This window comes from Apis cerana, linkage group LG5 (genome assembly GCF_029169275.1).
Source record: "Apis cerana isolate GH-2021 linkage group LG5, AcerK_1.0, whole genome shotgun sequence".
NCBI classification, from domain to species: domain Eukaryota; kingdom Metazoa; phylum Arthropoda; class Insecta; order Hymenoptera; family Apidae; genus Apis; species Apis cerana.
Window position 1 is genome coordinate 5196166 of NC_083856.1, and position 20099 is coordinate 5216264.

Consider the following 20099-nt stretch of genomic DNA (forward strand, 5'->3'; position numbering starts at 1 on the left):
CCTGGTTGATGCACCACTTTTCTAATGTAACCGTGTCTCTTACAATGAATAGGTGCGTCCTGTCGACGGCTTCGGTCAATTACGATCGTTTGAAAAACAAATGGGCCGGTTTTGATAATTAACGACACGGTGATCGGTTTCTCAAAACGTCGACCCGATCGTTTCATGCAGACAATTCGCGATAAAATATTTCACGGCGATTATCGAGTCGAAGCGTTTCGTAACGGAATGAAATATTTCACGATGATCGTTCATCTACGGCCATATACAATTTTCTCTATTAAATTTTTAGTTTTTATAGAAAGTTAAAATGATAACGTATGCGACGAATTATACATTAATACATTAATACAATAATATATTAATACATTAATAGGAATGAATCTATATTTGTTATATATTATATTGATTTTAATTTCAGAATTTCCTCATTTTTGGTAAAGATGGATTATTGATACTTTATGTTGTTGTTAATGAATCGATTTTAAGAAGATAATCGATGATTATTGATAATTTTTTCTATTGATTTGATTATAGAACGTGAGTTATTTTTGTTATTATAATATATGAAGATTTTTAAAGCAAATCGACACTTGTTACGCATCCTCGTATCATATCGCCATTGAATATCAACGTGGACGGGAAATGTTGCATCGTATTATGTCGTTGTCTATCAAATTATGATTCAGATACATAACAGAATTGATTTGTCAGTTTTTCATCGTCATATCAAAGAAATGACACGTTATACAACTAATAACAACAAAACTTATCCAGCTAACGATTTTTATAAAATTTATATGAGACGTAATTAAAAAAATAAATAAATAAATAAATAATTGACCTGTTTCTTTATAAATTATAAATCAATGCAATGTATCGCATTACTGAGAAATGTTACACGAGGATACGTAACAAGTAAAGTTATTTCATCAGAATTGTTTCGAAATCGTAATTTTTTCTTCATATAAATATAAAATGAATATTCCAGGGATTATTTGACGAATTTTTATATATAATATAATAATGATTAAGAATCGTGTTTTCATCGAGTTGATCCTCGATTTTCGCAATTCGGAATGAAACGAGATTCGAAGTATATGATTTTCGAGGTTCGTTGAACACGTGCACGCACGTAATTCGAGCGTCTGACTGAGACGTGTAATTTTCACGATTGCAACGAGGAAACTGATCCCTTTTTACTGCACACACTTGCTCCTCCCTGTGCTTGATCAAGTGTAATTACTGTGAATAATGCAGCAGGGTGTTAACAGTACGAAACCAGAGTTATGAATCTTGTTCGATGTTGTGTAATTTGCCGGCAATTTGCTGAGAATCCTCATATACACTGCCAATATGTATGTAACGATATAAAATTAATATATATATATATATATTTATTACAAATCTTTTTTTCTATTATTAGATATAAATATTAAGTACAAACTAATTTGTTTTTTAAAAAAATTTCGAAGTTTATTTATGTTTATAGCACAGTATATTTGCATAAATCACGTGATACTTCGATTGTCATCATATTTTTATTTCCTCGACTCGATGAATTTATTTCTTCTTCCATTGATATATCAGGTGTGGGATAAATCAAATAAGTAAATATGAGAGGCAAGTTCGAAAAAATATAACAAATACAATAATGTTTTCTCAACAAAGATTAAAAATTGCTTTATCATCCTTATATCCGTAGCAACGTTTTTCTTTACCTCGAATATAAACACAGAACACAGCGCTTGTGTATTTTGTCAGCCACCGTCTTGAACGTAACTAATTTTCTTTATCACTCTATCAACAACAAATAAATTACATAAAAATATACAGATGGAAGTTGTTTAAAATTTTCATAAAACAGAAAATTGCTTGCAAAATATTTAAAGGATATATCTATAAATATCAAATTAATCATTCTCAAAAATAAAATATACAAAAATCGTCATATTTTCCCTTTAAATCATGCGAATACGCATTCCTACGAAAATATATTTAATCATTCTTTTGTAACGCAATCCTTTTCACACGTTACATTTTTCATTTTACACTCCTTCCCTTCAAACGATATTTCACGGAGTATTTAACGGATTAATCGCGATCGAAACGAAACCACCACGAACCCTAGCAATTACTATCGATTATTTTCCTCGTAATTTATGATTTCCACTCCCTCTCGCCGATCTTTCGAGACAAATTGCCCTTAAACATTTTTATGAATACGGTATTCGGCCGGCTGGGCTCGTCGTTTAATCCGTCACGGTTAATTTAAGCGGTGCTAGCCGTTTTTTTTTTTTTTTTAAGAGCTAACACCTTATAACACTGCGTCGTCTACCATTTCCATTTTCTTTTTTTTTTTTTCTTTTTTTCCTTTCTCTCCCTTTCATTTTTAAACGCACAAAATTCACTCGAGAAAATGGATCGAGACACGGTGTTAACTTCGAACTCTTTAACCGGATAGACGGGGTCCCCAGGAACCTGGCAAGTTTAATATTTTATCGAGCACTTTCCGCTTCGCCATCTTCTTGGATATTAAAAGCGCATTTTTCCCTGTAAACGTTGATGAAATGCGATAAGCATTACTTGATCTTCCATATTGGTATGGAACGTGGTTGTAATACAATAGGAACGAAAAAAAAATATAATATCGAACCTAGTTAGTTTCGTATGCTTTGTTCTTATCGCTTGTATTGTATTAACACTGGTAGAAATTTTTGTTGCTTTATTTTTTATATAACAAAAATTAACAAAAAACGTCGTAAATATTTGTTTTCTCTCTGAAAAAGATTGCATTCAATTAAAATAATTAGCGAACAATAACTCCACCTTCGACATCTCCAAATCTGAAATCAGACCCATCCTTTTCAGATCATCCAAAGATAAAAATTTTACGGATCCGTTTTTCGACGATAAAACCTCACCTCGAAGGCGTATCTTAAACGTGTTATCAAATTGATTTCACGGAACATTCGATCCTTCGAAAGTACATAAATTCGAAAATTTGACCCACGATTTCTCGGTTCTTATCTTTCGCCCCACGCATAATCGCTTCATTATACGGCCCAACTTATCTGCTCACTCGATTCTACGCGGGGGCCCGCGATCCATGCCCTATTCCTGGACGAAAAAAGGACGTAAACCTCGATATTAGCCGGTTATCCGAGCGAACAATCTAGCCGCTGGCCGATTCTTGGGAACGTGCCAGCGTGATGGTCGAAATTACGATGCCTCATAAAATCGCGGTTAGAATACCCTCGTGCACGCGAATTTCGAATACCTTGTTCGCGTTTCCTATACGACCGCCAATAATTCATAGTTTTGGCACCTCACCTTGTGTGAGTTTGAATTACGATTTTACCCATTTCCAATCGTATTTTTCAAAATCTTTCTTCTACCTTTTGAAATACTCGCACGAATAATATTCTCGAATTTCGAAAAAGAAGAATTCACCTGTAAAAATCATCGTAATCCCATATCCAGCCAAAGCTTCTCCGTTCACATATATAACAGGCCACGTTAGATCCATAAAATCTATCTCCATAGAATGCATAATCCCTGGGAACAATCAATCGATTATTCAAAAACACACGCGAACTCGAAACAATGGCGGAGAAAATGGACGAGGCTTTGTCAAATATCACCACGTGATCCATATATATCTCTATTACGAAAATGAGCTCCCCTCCCCGCATCTATAATATACTGTACGCCTATCCTCTCGAACACTGTTCCAATTCCGCAATTACTATTAATCTCTGGAGCATCGGTAACCGGCGTACTCCTTTCGAGAACAATGGGCCCATACTGGATGCGACTTAATCCCGTTCTCGTGATACAATCGCATTAGGATTCCAACAATATCCCACGCAACATCCTGGGTCAGGGAGGAAGAAATAGGGAATAGAGTTTAGACGCGGTCTCGAATCCTCGAGGGCCGAAGCTAATAAACGAGCTTCGTTACGGCGAGTTAGCTTAATTGAAAGCTGAAATACGGTCGAACCATTCGATCTAGTTCTTTCCTAGGCGCGATCGAACTTCTATCGCGTTTCGTTTGTTCAGATCTTATACTTAATTCATCCTCGTTTGAGGATTTTTCTCATCTTAGGATAATTTTATATTCTTATCTATCCCCACCCCTTTGAATTTCAATTTATCTCACATTTATCTTTTCTTTGTCCCGTGTAGCAAGAAAGGAGGGAGAACGCAACGGACAAGATCCACCTGAGAAAGGAAAGCCACAGGTAACGCGGCGTCGCTAATTGGCCCGTGTCGCTCGTGGCCAACCCGACAAGCCTCACTTCCGTCCAATTGCCAATAAATCCTTGGCTTTATTCTCCTCTCCCCGGTTGAAATCTCGCGAGGAAATCACCGATCAACTCTCGCATGTCGGAAACGCGGAATGACACAACTCTCCTCGTCGTCGTCCCCGTCGTCATTAAGGAATTGGATACGCATTCTTCGGCGGATGATTAATTGCTGCAACCGGATGTCCCGCTCCGCCATTCCGATTTTCCCATTCCGATAACTCGATTTCTTTTTCCTTCGATTTTGTTTCATTTCTCTCTTCTTAGCCACCAAGGATTATTACGGGCCGCGATATAACACGATTTGTTCAACGCTCGAAGCGGCCATTAACGGAGAGAATATATTTAGTTGTGCGGCTGAAGGAGGAGGAGGAGGAGGAGGAGGTTATTACGAGGCGGTTGTTTCTTGGCGAAAGACCGGAATTCTTTCTGGGGAAGGGAGTATCTAGGGCCTGATTGGCCTGTCGATGAATGAAGTTTTGTCCCGAGGGCTACGAGCCACCCAGCGAGCCGCATCCTCCGTCCAATCTTTTTTAACCCCTTTCTTTTGCGCTCTCTTCCCGATAAATAGAATCCTTGGACGTTGCGTAAATCTTAACCCGCTTGCTCCACTGTGAAATCAACTGGCGTTAGATATTTTTGTGAGTATCAAGTGTACATCAAAGAAAAATTAGAAATAATTGGAATTGGACGATAAATAAACAGACATTATTTCAGGGATAATAAATCTTAAGTTTGTCTGCTCGCAAAAGTTATCGCGAAAACGAGAAAACGATTTGGAACAATGGCAATTTATCAAGTCTGTTCGAGAGAGGACTAATCTTAAACCCGTCAACAACTCTGATGAATTTCTGATCATGGCCTCTTTGATAAACAGCACGAAATTTCGAAAGAGGATCGGTCGCCGAATCAACGTTTCCGCCGAAGAAAACGTGAACAGATGTCGTATCGGGGCCGCGCGCAATATTTTCGCCGTGACAAAAGGGAAAGAATGGCGTGGTGGAGGCAGTGGCTGTGCATTGTTGTCTGCTGGCCGAGACAAAGAAACCGATTTCAAGGGTTTCTTTGCCGATGGGAGGGTGAACGTCCATCCTCTCTCCCTCTGACCGACGGATTCCCCTCCTTCTCTCTCTGTTTCACTGTTTCACGCGCTCCTGTCGTCCCAATCCCGCATCCACTGATGAAACTTTCCATTTCCATTCGCTATTCCCGACTTGCTCTTCGATATAGGCGCTCGTCCCAATGAGCATCTTTCCCAAATCATCGGTGTCGTTTCGGATCTGGCCGAGCCTTTATCGAGAATAATAGAAGGACCGGGGAATAATCGCGGATATTGCGGTAGACGATTGTTGGATGAGGTGTTTCCGACTGATAGTACGAATATTCCTTCCCCTCGAAAGTTTTAGCTCTGAAGATTGCATACGATAAGGATAACATTCGTGATTTTGCAATTATGCTTGCTTCAAGTAAATATATTCCTTCCATCTTATTCCTCCAAAAGATTAATCGTTAACGATCACGAGTAAAATATTGACCTTCCATCGGTTCTATCAATTTTCAGATATCCAAAATTAAAATCTGAAAATCGCTTTGGATCAATACAATTGGTTAGGAGAAAAATTGGGGGAAACATGGCGTTGAAATCGAGTTTCTCGAAACTGTCTGTGATTTATCACTAATGCTATCTTTCTTTTTTAATTTTTAGATCCATTAAAATTTAACTGCGAATACCACTTATTTTGTATTACGAAATGACGCATTGCCAAGTCTAGCTTTTGAAAAGTAACCAAGGCAGACTCGAGCTTCCTGAATCCTGCAACTTGTAAGGTTTCAGCATCGTTGGAAACCTGTTAGTGGATTTCGACTTTCGGTCTAGGTAAAGAAGCACGAAAAGGTGTTTGCCCGTTCTTTATTATATCAAAACTTTCCAGATATATTTCCTTTTAAAAGTAAATTCAATCAAAGTATCAACCCTTTCTTTCTATCCACAAAAGGAGGATCTCTACAATTTGTGAAAAACGAACAGTTTATATTTAGAGAACCATAAATCAGTGAATCGCGTCAAAAAAAAATCAAAAAAAGAGAAAAGATGACGTACTCGTTTTATTGGACGAAAGGATAATTGCGCGTTTTAGAGGCATCGATCGAGATGATTTCGACAATCGGTGAAGGTTTAAAGAAATTACGATCGTTCTTACGGGCGCGAAGAGCTCGATTATACGGCTTTTGCAATGCAGTAAAGGTGGACAGAGGCGGAATTGCGGCTAACATTACTCACGAGGTTCGAAAGCACGTCCAGTTTCACGCCCGGGTGCCGTAAAAACAAGTGTTCCGACCACAGCCACGTGAAAGAGAAGGGAAAACAAAGGGATGCATTCGCAAATTCTATCCTGGCCTGGCGGTGAATAGCTGTGGAAAAGATATCGACGGACCAGTTTTATTCTCTTCGAAAACAGAGCCGTTGCTCCTGATCGAATTATAAAAACGGATTCAAAATGGCTAATCCCGCGAATTATTGGAATATTTAACAATTTTTCACGAAACAAAAATTTCCATCTTTCCAAACAATCTTCCAATTGACTAAGCATTATTGAATGGAAAATTTTTGTACACACTTTTATGCAAGGTGATTTCGCACGATGATTTATCAAACGAACGAATAAATCAATGGTTAGTCTGAACGAGTTTCTCTACGTTTCGATAATCGTAATATAGCGGATTAATGTTATTAATTTATTCGTGAATCGAACGAATGGTGAATTCGAGTATCGGAAAAAGCTTTCGAAAATTGAAAATTTGAAAGTTTAATGAAAACTGAGAAACTGGTATTTCCTACCTCTATTCGGAAATGAAATTTCCCATAAGTTATTTAGCGTTATGTTCCGTTCAGATTTAAAATTATTTCATCCTCCAGGGAACTCGAAAAAATGGACCGATCCTGGAATCATCGAGGCTTCTTCTTTATGCAAATACAAGGTTTATTTATGTAAAAGCTGAATCCTTGTATAAGCCGCGTTAGTAGAAATGCAATTTCCAGCTGTGTTTCCGCTAAACGTATCCCGAAATATTCTTTCTTTGATGTGGTGCCCTTTGAAAGTGACCAGGCGCAAGTGCAACCAGGTTTTAAACAGAAACTTCGTTAATTTCATTCATAAATCGCAACAAATCCCCGCATTGCATTAACTGCAGAACCGCGATTCCATTTTCTCCTTCGTTCAACTCGTTGGCGTTCGAGTTCTCGGAACAATAAACGATGAGTGCTTTATGGCTCGTGGTTAATGGCCAATTTTTTCTTTTTTTTCCTACTCGAAACTCACCACCACGCGAGACCGACGAAGTCGAAACGGAGAGAGAATCGAAATAATCCAAACGGACATCCTGTGATTAATTAATGGAAAAAAAAAAATGAAAATTTTCGAGTTGGAAGAATTCTCTCTTCGTGTAACCGGGACAATTTTAAAGTATTCCAAAACGATTTGAAAACGGAAGAATCGGAAAGAGAAATAACATTCGAACGTAATCTCTTTGCTCGGCATGGCTCGAAATTTGACCACCAACAAACTTGACAAAAAGAAATCCGAGATAAAAGGAAGAGGAGCTGTAACAACACGTTCTATGACGATTAAAAGATTAAAAATTCATTTAAAAAACAAGAATGTGACAATGAAAAGGATTAAACATTCTAGAAGGAGGAAAAATAGAAAGACAGAGAGAGAAAAAATTCCAAAGGAGGAAACTTTTATTCGCGTTTCTTTGCCTCAATTTTCAACCCGTAATTCACCGCAACTCGGAACTGACGAAACCAGAAAAAAAAAGAAGAAAGAAGGAAAGAAAAAAGGCAAGGAGGAGATGAATCAAAATTAAATCTCGGTACAATTAAAAAATTACAAATTCAAAAGAACAGAGAGAAGAGAAGAGAAAAAAAACCATGAACAGTTTTCATCCACGAAAAAGCTTCTCTTCCTCGACTCGCGATTCCAGGTACCAGCATAATATATCAAATTCCCTTTTTACTCCCCTCCTCTCTCTCTCTCTCTCTCTCCCTCTCTCTTTCTCGTTAACATTTTGAGTCACGTGTATTATATTAAGCTCGCAAAAAAAAAAAAAAAAGAATCACGGGTCGCGTAAACGTGGTCCTCCTCCATCAGAAGCAAAAATAAAAGGAAGAAAGAAAGAAAGAAAGGAAGGAAGAAAGAAAAATGATGATAAAAAAAATGAGAGAAGCAGAGAGAAAAGAGATCCTTCGTCGACTACCAAAACCGTCGGTAGCCCCTTTGTCTCTACTACTACGGGCTAATTGAGCGGAACCCGGGCTATCCTTAGGTAGAACAACCTTAGAACAGGCTTCGAGGGTTCGATCGACTTCGTTTCTCTCCTCCCCCTCCTCTTCAAAATGTATAGCCGGCTCAGCTAGCTCCGTTTTTTCGTTAACCCTTTTGGAATTCCTCGTTTGGATGCCCGAGAAAGGGCCCTCCCTTCCTCCCCCTCCGAGGATCGTCGCGAGAGAATTCGCCACTGGAGTTTCAATGGAGTGGAGTGATAACTTGGAAAGAAGCATTTGAAGAGTGAAAATTTTCGAAGGAAGGAAAGATGGATTCTTTCTCACTCGTAATACACTTATTGAACTGAAACGCTTGGTTCTAAAGAGAAGGAGAAAATTTAACAATATTATCGCGTTCGATTAAATGAAAAGAAAAAGTAAGTTTATAGAATTTGATATTCTTGTCACCGTCGCGTTTATCTTGTGGGTTGTGTTGAGCAATGGAAACCGCATTGTCAATGTAATCGAATCTCTACACGATTCAGACACACATTTGTTCAAAGAATTTCGCCTTCATCGACGGATCCCTACAGAGGAATTCATATCTGCTAACTGTCAACAGCGATCCGGCCCTATCTCTCGAGTGGCTCTTTAATCACTTGTAACGAGTTCTTGAGCTTGTTGTGACCCGTTCGTTTTTCGCGCCTGGCCACAGCGTTGCGATCGTATTCGTTGATATAAACGAGCATTCGATGAGGACTCGACGAGGTCAACACTCCTCGAGATCGAATTCGAACCGTGTCTCGATCGATCCTTAATTTCAAAAGTAAATTCAACGTTGTATTTAAACCCAAAGAAATTTTCAAAGATCGGACAAAAAATTTGTAACGAGAAAGCGATTGATTCGATCGATGGAGCGAATTACATTACATCGTCTCGCTTCGTATCCAGGTATTAAGCCGTTCTTCAACGCGACAAAAACAAATCTGGTAACAAATAGAGAGAGACTTCTCCTTTATCCAGCCAGCCGACTACAGAAACCATCTTTCCATGTCCTCGCGTACAAACCCCCCATTTATCGGGGCGAAACTGTTCTTCTTTCCGCCCGGTTACGCAAAAACTCCTATACTTTTCCCCGCATCGATCCCGAGAGAAACGAGTCAAATCGGTTCGTCAAACCGTGGAAAACATCGTTTTATCTCGATTTACCAACGATAACGTTTAATAAATAATCGATCCTCGATAATATTCTACATAATCTACTGCTCTATTACAATACGTTTCACTTCCGCCAAGTTATCTTCTCCTTCCCACGTTTCTCACTCACGAATCCTTTTTCCAAAAATACAAGCGTCTTCGCACGTAAAATTTTCCTTCCTCCAGTTCCGATGATCGAAGGAAAATCCTCCCAGAGATACGTCACAATCATGAGAAAACGATATGACGTGAAATAAATAAATAAATACAAATAGGCGGGGAGCACAAGAACGAAGGAACACGCGATCGTTTGGCGAAGGACGCGAAATTCCGTCATTTTCGAGGATGATGCGCAAATGCGAGGAAATGCGGGGGAAGAGGCGCTATCGTCCCAGCATCCGGGATGTTGCTCGCTATCTAAAACGGACAGAGGCCTGGTATCATCGCCCACGCAATACGCCTGGCGAATAACTGCTCAATGAATCGACGATTTCGTTTATTAAGCTTTTTGCGAAATTTCGCAATCGGTTCGATCGTGGACGGTAAAAATTCTGATGGATTTTTTTTTTAGGTTTTACGAAGGGATCCGTGCCGGTCCAAGCCGGGATTTTTCACAAAGGGAATTTTCCTAAGGGATTATGGCGTCCCGCTTTCAACCGATCGGATCGAGACTTATTCTTCCGATACGACGTTTTATCACGCTCTTATGGTATCAAGGTAATAGCGAAAAATTGCAGATTCTATCGCGCAATTTTTTCATACCCGAAATCTAAATGGTATTATCGACTTGTGCAAGGGTAAATAACGGATCCGCTCGATAAAATGTAAAACATATCCATAAAACTGAACTTGCTTATTTTAAGGAATCAAATCCATAATTTCCTGCGATTTAAAACTTGATTTATAATTCCAGTTCCGATCGAAACTTGGAAAACCGCATTCGCCGTTGACGAAATTCAAACACTCTTCGATGTGTACGCGCGTGTCCCTCAACACGAAACCAATCAATCATGAAACCAGATTCCGCCAGAATTTGGGCGGGACGCGGCGAGCGACTGTCGATGGCGCGAAAACGGCGAGGCTTGTAATTAAATCGTTAAACAATTTCGTTTGGACACGATCGTAAATATCGAAATCGGCGCGCGCCATCGTAACTCGTTGTTTACAGAGAGGAACAACGGAGGGAGGGGATTGAAAATTGTTGGAACGAGCCGCGTACCAATATCGTTGTTATTATGTTAATGGAACGAACATGGCTGGCTTTGACTGTAATTGATCACGTGACTGAAATGTTAAACGAATTCCTTGGAAAACTATTTCGAGGTTTTTCTCTCTTGAGAAAGATTCTTGTTATTTGTTCGCTATTTCGATATTTTCATTTTTACGTAAATACCGGAAAATGAAATGGAGTTCAAACGTTTGAATTGTTCGTTGAATATCCTGGTTCACATTCGCTTGGACCGTCTGAAATATTAATAGAAACTTTTTGTTATATCTTTCGTATCGATATCAAACGTTTAGTCTTCCTGTATGTGTAGCAAACTTGTTAAATCATCCACGCGTAGATAATTCTGAACTTCTTATGCCAGATGTTTATGAGATATCCATATTAGGTCGATTAGATTTAAAACAGACGTCTTGAAATATTTTGTCTGGGAAAGATATCGATGCGGAGTGATTCATTCAAAAAAAATCTATGTCCGTATACTTCGCTATCTTAATTTACACTCTGAGAGTAAGTAAAGAGGAGATCGTAAGCGATCTATATAATTTAATTTGAAATATAATTACGAATTACATAATGAAAAATGCTGAATAATAAATAGGGATCGAATATCGGAAACGATTCACATCTCATCGTTAATAATCAGCATTATCTTCGAGCAGCAATATCAAACTTCCGCCAACAATCACGCACGAAAATGCTCTTATGAAATCTGCTTATGTAAGCTAGCGAGGAATCAAATCCCTCCTCCACGTCTCGAACAACAACTCGAGCGTATAATGCATTTTGCGAAGATCCGTTCGAATTATCATTTTCGTAGAAAATCCAGAGGAATAATAATAGAAATTTTAGGAAAGGATCGCTCGGTATCTTCACATCCAGAAGTCGTTATTTATAAAATCCTCCAACTTAACACCCTATATATATATTTTACACACTCATTACACAGCGACGAGGGAAGAAAGAATCGTAAGTTATCCGTCTACCATTATTACAAAAAGAAGTGGAGAAAATAGATTGTAAGCACATCGGTGCGGACCACCCAAACGTGAACGCCAGATATGGAACCAAGCACGGCCACCGGAATTTTTGATACTTGTCCGCATAACAGAACGAGATCGGCTGACGTAATCGCGCAAGATTCTCCTGGCTATTTTTAAGTGGTAAAGTCAGCACGTGGCGCGGATGGCGAAATTCACTCGAGAATTCCCCTACGTTTCTTCTCCTTTTTTTTTTCCTTCTCCCCTCCAATTTTTTTCTTCCACCCCTCTTTTACGCGACGGCATTACGAAGTGATGAAAAAGGTTTTTGCAAATCTCTTCTCGTGTTATTCCACGAAACCTGGTAAATTATGACTAGGCGGGATCGCTTTGACGCTTTTTTTTTCCTTTTTCAAAGTTCCTCTTCTTCTTTATGCATCATGGCGGTTCGGTGACTCGTGTATGTTTTTTTTTCCATTCCTTTTCTTTTCTTTTCCGATGAAAGTTTCGTTTTTCTTGCGTATAAATGGATGTTTGCGTGTATATATATCGTGAAGGGTTTCGAGGAGATTTTTAAGAGTTGAGATTCGTGAATTTATAGTGGATGAGGTATTGTGAACGCAGCTTTAAGTGTATGTTTATTTAGTTGTAAATACTGCGATATATGTATTTTGGGGTTTTAGGTCGGTGATTTATGGCGAGCGAGGAATCGTGAATGAAATTCGAAACGATTACTCGTTGTAAATGTAAACTCGTGGTAACCGTAAAATATTTTAGAATTAAAATTTACGACGAGCGAGAAATCGTGAATGCGATCCGATTCGATTCGACTCGACTCGATTCGAGTATTTATTTAATCGAACAAACACGCGAGATTGGATGTAATATACTACTATAGGATCAAAAATTTATGATCTGGGATCAATGAAAAATTATGAACGCGATTTAATTAACGTATTTATGCGAGTGCAAATGTAACATATATCTTGGAATTTTCACGAATCAACCTTAAATTCAATATTCGGTTAAAAAAATATATATCTATCTCGGAAGTGTCGAGTTATAATAAACGTAAAATGATAAATCCAAAATGAATATTTATTTCTGAATATATTTCATAACACGGCATCGTCGTGTAGTTGGAAAAAAAATCAAAGATTCAAAAAAAAAAAAAAAGAAAATTCACGTCCGTATGTTTCTATAACTATCCATCCATTCATTCGTACTTTTTTTCTTCCCAAAACAATAACAGATCGAACGGTAAAAAATTCTATACGACTCGTTAAATTATGGTTTCACTGCGAAAAAAATATATTCGAATAGACTTATTTTTTTTTTTTTTTTTTTTTCCTCCAACAATTCATACACGTATAGTTGAGTTTTTGAATACACACGAAACAGGGAACGTTCTGGACGCGTTTATATTTGGTGTTTTAACGCGTCTCTATAGCGAGTTGAATGAATTATTGATGACGCCGTGGTGGATGTGATTACCGTGTATCGCATACTGGTCGTGTGCGTTATGTCACGTCTTTTTAATGTATGCAGATGACTCGAACGATGTCATCGTGGGGTTTAACCGCGGTCGAGATTCGCTTCAGCTTGACGCCATCGTTGTTCCGCGAAAAATTATATATCCTGATAAGGGGAAACGAGGAAACGCTTACACGTTCAAACGTTATCTGAGTATTTTTTTCCTTCATTTCGTTCCATATTCTCCCTCCCCCCCTCTTCTTTTCCTTTCTCGTTTCCTTCTTCTGAAGATTTCTTTTTTTACCAATTCATTTTATTTATTTTTTTTTTCCTCGAAATATCACGACTAACTCGGAATTAATGGAACATATACACTCGAGGTGTAATCGAAGATCCATCCATAGGAAAAAAGGAATCCGTGGATATGAGGAATTTATCTCTAAAATTGAATAAACTGAATTGTAAAATTTTTACGATATTGCTATTAAAAAATATTGAAACTGCGTAACATAAACCCGCATGAATCGTTTTCCGCAATCTATCTTTATTCAATTCTCTGGAGAAACGAACGTTTATTATTCATATACTCGATCTTATAATTCTTTCACAATTTATCTCGAATTATTTTTTCTAGATTTTACTCTAACTCGACGCTATTTAACGAACGTTTTAACAATGATATGTATTCCAATCAATTTTCTCCATTGATCAAAATCTATCCTAAAGCGCCAAGTGAACGAATCAACGTAATTTTTATGTAATTGGTTGATTGGTAACGATAGAGAAGCGATATTCGAATAAATGACTAATAATTTCTACTACTTGACGGATCGAATTTTCCATCACCGTGACGCCGTTTCGATTCAATTCCCGATCAACTTGGCAGCCTCGAGGACAAGGCAACACGCGTGTACGTTCGAAATTAGTTACAGAGGCCAGATTAGGTATGGTGGGCGTTTCAATCAGTCACCAGGCATTTCAATGACGATATTAGCGAAGGTAAGTAGCCGAGACGCAGGGTTTCCGTTATGGACGTAATATCATTAAGCTCTCGCGCAATTGCGAAACGTTGATAGATCATAGATTGACTTTGCAAATTTTCCTCTTTGCGAGTATATATATCTTACATTTACCGTATACCGAGGGATCGTTGCGAGAAAAAGGAAAAATAAGCTCCGTTTGTTAATCTAAAAATAGCTTGATTATAAGAAGTAGGAAAGAATTTCGTAATCGATTTGAATTTCATTCGAGACATCTAAACCAGAATTTCTTATCGACTTATCTGAACGTTGATCTCTGCTATTCGAATTAAAAGTTATAAATAGTAGGAAGAATGGACTGCTGCTATTAGATTAACCGCTATTAGACGAATTACTTCCTCAATCAAGGCACGCTGCGTACGTCCTCGTATACAATAGATTTTTACATACCGCGATACAATATCGCTTTCAATACCCATCGTCGGGCAAATGAATTACACGAGTCGATTTAATTACAACTTTTCCTTCGATTGATCTCATCGGTTGAAGATGATTTGCGAATATTTCGGAAAAGTGCGATCGGGTAAAAAGATATCACGGGGCCAGGAAAACGGGAGATCATTCTCGAAGAGAGGAAGAGCCGATAAATAGAGACGCGTGTGCGCGCAATCAGGCTTCCGGTTTCCCGTGTCTCCGCGGCTGGTACTTTTAGAACACCCGATAAACAATCCCTATAATAGAGACGACGCCGCGCCAGATAGACGAGATAGGCTTTTGATCCCCTAATAGTATGCTGATGGAGTGACGCGCTCTGCTAACTCCGACCGATTGCATCTCGTTCATTCTCGAATCTTTCCCCTGCTCCACTGGTTAATGGCACGTGGCACGCGTCAGCCGTGGAACGATCTCGTTGGAATTTTCCCTGCTTTTTCTCTTTTCTTGTTATTATTGACTTTTCTTTTTATTTCAGGAGGGGACGGAAAGGATCGAGCGTTCGAAATCGAACAATCATTGGGATTTTTGGATTCTCTTTTCAAGAGACGTTTGAAAATTTGAGCGAGCCGGGATAAAGCGTCAAGATTTTAAATCATTTCTCGAAACGGAGACAGAGAAATCAAAACAAATTGCACACGCAAAGCCTCGTGTCGCCACTAACTTTCTACCAGTTTAATATTTAAGAATCCATATGTCACACATCGTTCGACTAAACGTCTGTTCGTTTACATATTGCCCAACGCCACCTCGTCTCCTCCTGCCTATTGGCCGCCCATTCGAAACGTGCTCGAACGTTAAATCCGGCGCGACAACCTCCGCGATCGAGCCGATTTACCAAGCCCTCCCTCCTCATAAAACAACCGTCGCCCGCAAAATCCGTGTTTATTAGTCGTATTTAACCGAATAACTCTCGAGGAAGGGAAAAAGGCTCGCGCGATGACGACACTTGACGACGCTCGCGTCATCTCCGCGTTTAAAAATTCGCTCATCGGCGATGCAAAATGGACGGAGAATTCGGCCAGAGATTCGACGATCAAGATTCGTCCGCTTCCGGGCTTTTAACTCGTTTTCGCGAGTTATCCTCGCGAGATAAAACTCTTCTCGAGCGCATTATTCGAAGGGACGTGGAAGGTAAAAAAGACAGAGGGGAGGGGAGAGGCTGTTAAAAGTTCCCTGGGAGGGGGGAGAGGTAAGGAGATCCGAAAGGTCGTCGCTTTTGATGGTTTCGGGAACGAGTTATATCTTTGGAGGAGGGAGAGGGATTTGTTCGGGGACTGGACTGGAATTCTTGGAAGTTCGTTGAATTCTACACTTCGGTATTCCTAATTGAAGTTCGAAGCGACTTTGTGCTTCGATTTCTTCTTCTTCTTCTTCTTCTTCTTCTTGGAAGAGATTCGAACATTTGGCGCGTCATTTTGCTCTTCTTGGTTGAGAGAGATGTTTCGAATTCATTATGAAAAATTTGTTTTTTTTTTTTAATTATTTCATTTTCGAGGATATGAATTTCGAGGAAGTTTCGAGGAAGTATTTTGTTATTTAGTTCGCAGAGGAGAGGGATACGTAAAATTAAATTTTCAACTTGTTATGCAAATAATTTGATATTTAAAATTGAGTGTAAGAGACTTTTTATTTATAAGTTTTCTTCAAAGAGTCGAGTTCATCTTTTTCATACTTTTATATAACACGATGCAAAGATATTATAATGTTTCAAAGAAATTTTGTTACACGTTGCATTATATCCGATGTAACTGGAAAAACAATTTAACGCTTCGAATTCGATATGAGAAACTTCCTTCTTTGAAATCAATTACATAAATTTAAATTAATAGCATTAACGCCTAAGTTTCTCGAGTTCATTAGCTTTTAACACGACACTTTAATTGAGTAAATTAAGCTCAAACCATTTTCATTCGTTCCTTTAATTGCCCATGTCTAATTCAATTTCCACTATGTTATTCCACTAATAACGCTAAACACTAAATCAATCCAATCTTTCCTCTCTTCGCATATCTTCGCGCAATATCTCGTAAACATAATTCCTTCGATTATTCGTCGTTTTGCTTACTCGAGAAATTTAAAATTCTTGAAATCGACGAAACAGAGGAGTAAAAACTAAACTCGAGATTAAAAATTTAAGATGCTTTTTAGGGAAGGGAGGGGGGGAAAAAAAATTTATAGAGCTGAATTTTTATCATTTAACGTTTAACACGGCGAAGCACTTATTGTTCCATCGAGTTTCTCGTTAAGGGAGCCGTAAAATTCGAAAGTGGCGCAAATGGAAGCTCTGTTGTTGGTGTTAAAACAGCCAACGAGAGGCTGGAATGGTTGGACGAGGCGCGCGCGAAGAATAAACGTCGCGAATGCGAAGAAGTAATTCGCCTGGCGCGAGTTTTAAAACAGACATTCGCTTTCGCTTGGCGGTAATTGAAGAAACTGAAAGTCTCGGTCGCGAGTAATGACGGGGGTGCGTGAAAAGAAAATGGAAGAGACACGTTCATCGGAAAAATGGGTATTCGCGCATGAATAATAACGGAGGCAGTGATAAGCAAAAGAGGATGATTAAAGAGAACGTGTGGCTGTTCTTCGAAGAAGGCACTTCGTGGAGAATTTTCCCCCCTAACTTACTTTATCGATGAACGAATCAAACGAAAGAAATCTGAAGAAATAATTCGAATGTTAAAGTTAGAGGTTGATCGAATCGAGATTGAACTCTCACCCCTACATAACGTTAATTTAATTTCTGAAGAATCAAAACGGTATTTATACGTATCCCCGAATTGATTAATTTTATAAATGATTCATCAATAAACTCGAAATATCGCCAATTAATATCATTCGAAACGAATTATACCCGACGCAATTAATATTTTTTTTCATTGGACAAGTATTAATTAGGGAATAAAGAAGTGATGGAAATGAACATGACTTTTTTCTGACAAGATTCTCTTCTTGTTCTCTCGTTCGAGCTTTAAAATTTGAAGTAATATCGTCGAGAGAGAAGTCGACAACCCGTGGGGGACATTAGAGTCGTGTCATTTCCAAGAAGGCATTCAGTACTAGGAAAGTGAGGGGGGGAGTCTGTGAAGAATCCACCGGTGCACATGATTCGAAAAGGGAGATCTTGAAGAACGTTACACAGCGTGTGAGTGCGCGTAAAGTGGCCTTTAAGAACGACACTCAAAAACCTAATACCGATACACCGGCTATAAACTTAATAGAGATGAATACACGTGTTCGCCCCCTTAAACATCTATCTTTACTTTCAGTTCGATGAAATTTTAAATCTACATACATCTATATTGTTCCAACGTTTATCCTTTTGATCAATTTTTAAATTATACAACGAATCCTTGAAAAAGGATTTATTTTAAATATATATTACAGAGGTTAGATGTTAATATATCCGTGGATTATACTTTCCAGAAGAATTTTAAAGCTGTTTGTATCAAAATTTGATCAATTTTTACGTGTCTTTTCTTTCTTATCCCATTCTTTTATTTATGCTAAAACCATTCTGCCAAAACCTTATTATATCCTGTATATTTCGACATGTTTTACATTATTCATCAGAGATATCAAGTATAATTTTGACCACGAAACGCCGATATCTATTACATATAGCAGTCCAATGTTCATTTCAATTAATGTCTCGAATTCTATATCTATATAGGCTCTAATCCAGCGTATTGTTCGATCATTGTGCACTATAGATTGCCGATGTAAATGATAGATCGATGTAATACGATGCCACGACAGGCATATCTGTGAACGACGGATCAAGCAGAATTACCTTAGACGATGTACTAATTAATTACCTCAATTGTCTTGCTCGAATCACGTCTCGAGATACGAGCACGGCCTCTTTCCAAATATTTATTAATTCTTAATAAAATCCCGCGACCCAACCGATCCAAATCGATCAATCTTACGTTGATTTATATCATCGCCTCGTTTCTATATCCTCTTCAACCTTAACCTCAACTGTTCTCAAACTTTCGAGAGCCAAACTCTCGTCCCTCTCTCCATTCGAAACCGATTCATCGTGGCAGCAACGCGCCCGAAGCAAAAAGCGAATCGATCGAGCGCCAATCCTCGTAAAAGTCATCGCCCCTCTCCTCGAAGAGGAGGAGGAACGAGTCGAATGTTGGAAATTCTATAATGGATAAACTCGAACGGGAGAATGCTCGCAATCTCTCTGTATTCGAGAAATATGCACGTTTCTCAACATCCTGCCGTTAGTCACGTGCGGGTCAAAGTGGCGCTCGAAATTTCAGTGTTATCAAAACTTGCGAATGCAAGTAAAACGTAAGAGTCTTATCTTCGAGAAGTAACAGCTCAACAGCACTTGAGGGGTATACAACTCTTTTACCCTCTTGCGTAATCTACGCGCCTCTTCTCGTCCTCCTTCCTCTCCAAGGGAGAGGAGAGGGAGAGGGCTCTTGCTTTTTCTCTTCCTACCCCCCTTCTGGCTCGAGTGCACTCCACTACGGGGTTATCTTTCACCCCACCTAAGGATTTACACGTGTTGCACGCGGTTGCACGAGATGTTGGTGTGCTTTTTATCTTGGATGTTGTTATATATGTAGATGGAAACGTTAGAATTTTCGTGAATTTTAATGATGCTCCAATTTTTGTACAAATACGAAATTATTTCGAAAATATTTGACTTTGGGATTATAAGGGAAAGTATTTTAAAAAACGTTTCTCGGAGTATTTTCTCGAGTAGATCGATGTGAGATTGTAAATTAAACATTATACCGGATATTAGATGGACAAAGAAGAATTAATTTATGAAAACTTTGAAATTGTTGTTAATTGAACTTGGATAATTAATCTCATCGCGTAAAAAAATGTATACGAAGATTAAACGAAATTTCTAAAGTTATTTTCTATAAAGAAGAAATATTTATCGAATTATTTTCCACGAATTAAAACTTCTTACGAACGAAAGTTCGAAAGTTTAGAACGAGCTATAAATCTGTAAATATAACAACCGATGCTTGCAAACAATCTTTCCTCTCTTTCTTCCTTTCCCAACGCTTATTTTCTTATCACGATATCGTCACGTTTCTCAAAAAAAAAATCTCACAATTTCTTAGATAAAATTCCGAGAGTTATAATTTATAAACTCTCCTTGCCTTTCCAACGTGGTATCAAGCGGAGAAAGGATCCCGACGTTGC

At 38.5% G+C, this 20099-nt stretch overlaps 2 protein-coding genes across 10 annotated transcripts in view; one reads left to right on the top strand and one right to left on the bottom strand.

The window, feature by feature from the left end:
- Positions 1-20099, bottom strand: part of LOC107996569 (papilin) — a 124765-nt gene that overhangs the window by 53936 nt on the left and 50730 nt on the right. The window lies entirely within an intron of this gene.
- The window catches only part of LOC107996570 (radial spoke head protein 6 homolog A), an 81368-nt gene that overhangs the window by 265 nt on the left and 61004 nt on the right, over positions 1-20099 (top strand). Inside the window, exon 1 of one of the 2 annotated variants that reach the window (XM_062074601.1) lies at positions 441-540. The exons of the other annotated variant lie outside the window; for it this stretch is intronic. The gene's annotated coding sequence lies outside the window, so the exon portion shown is untranslated. Of the gene's footprint in view, positions 1-440; positions 541-20099 lie in introns of those variants that run through there. 2 annotated transcript variants of the gene reach the window in all.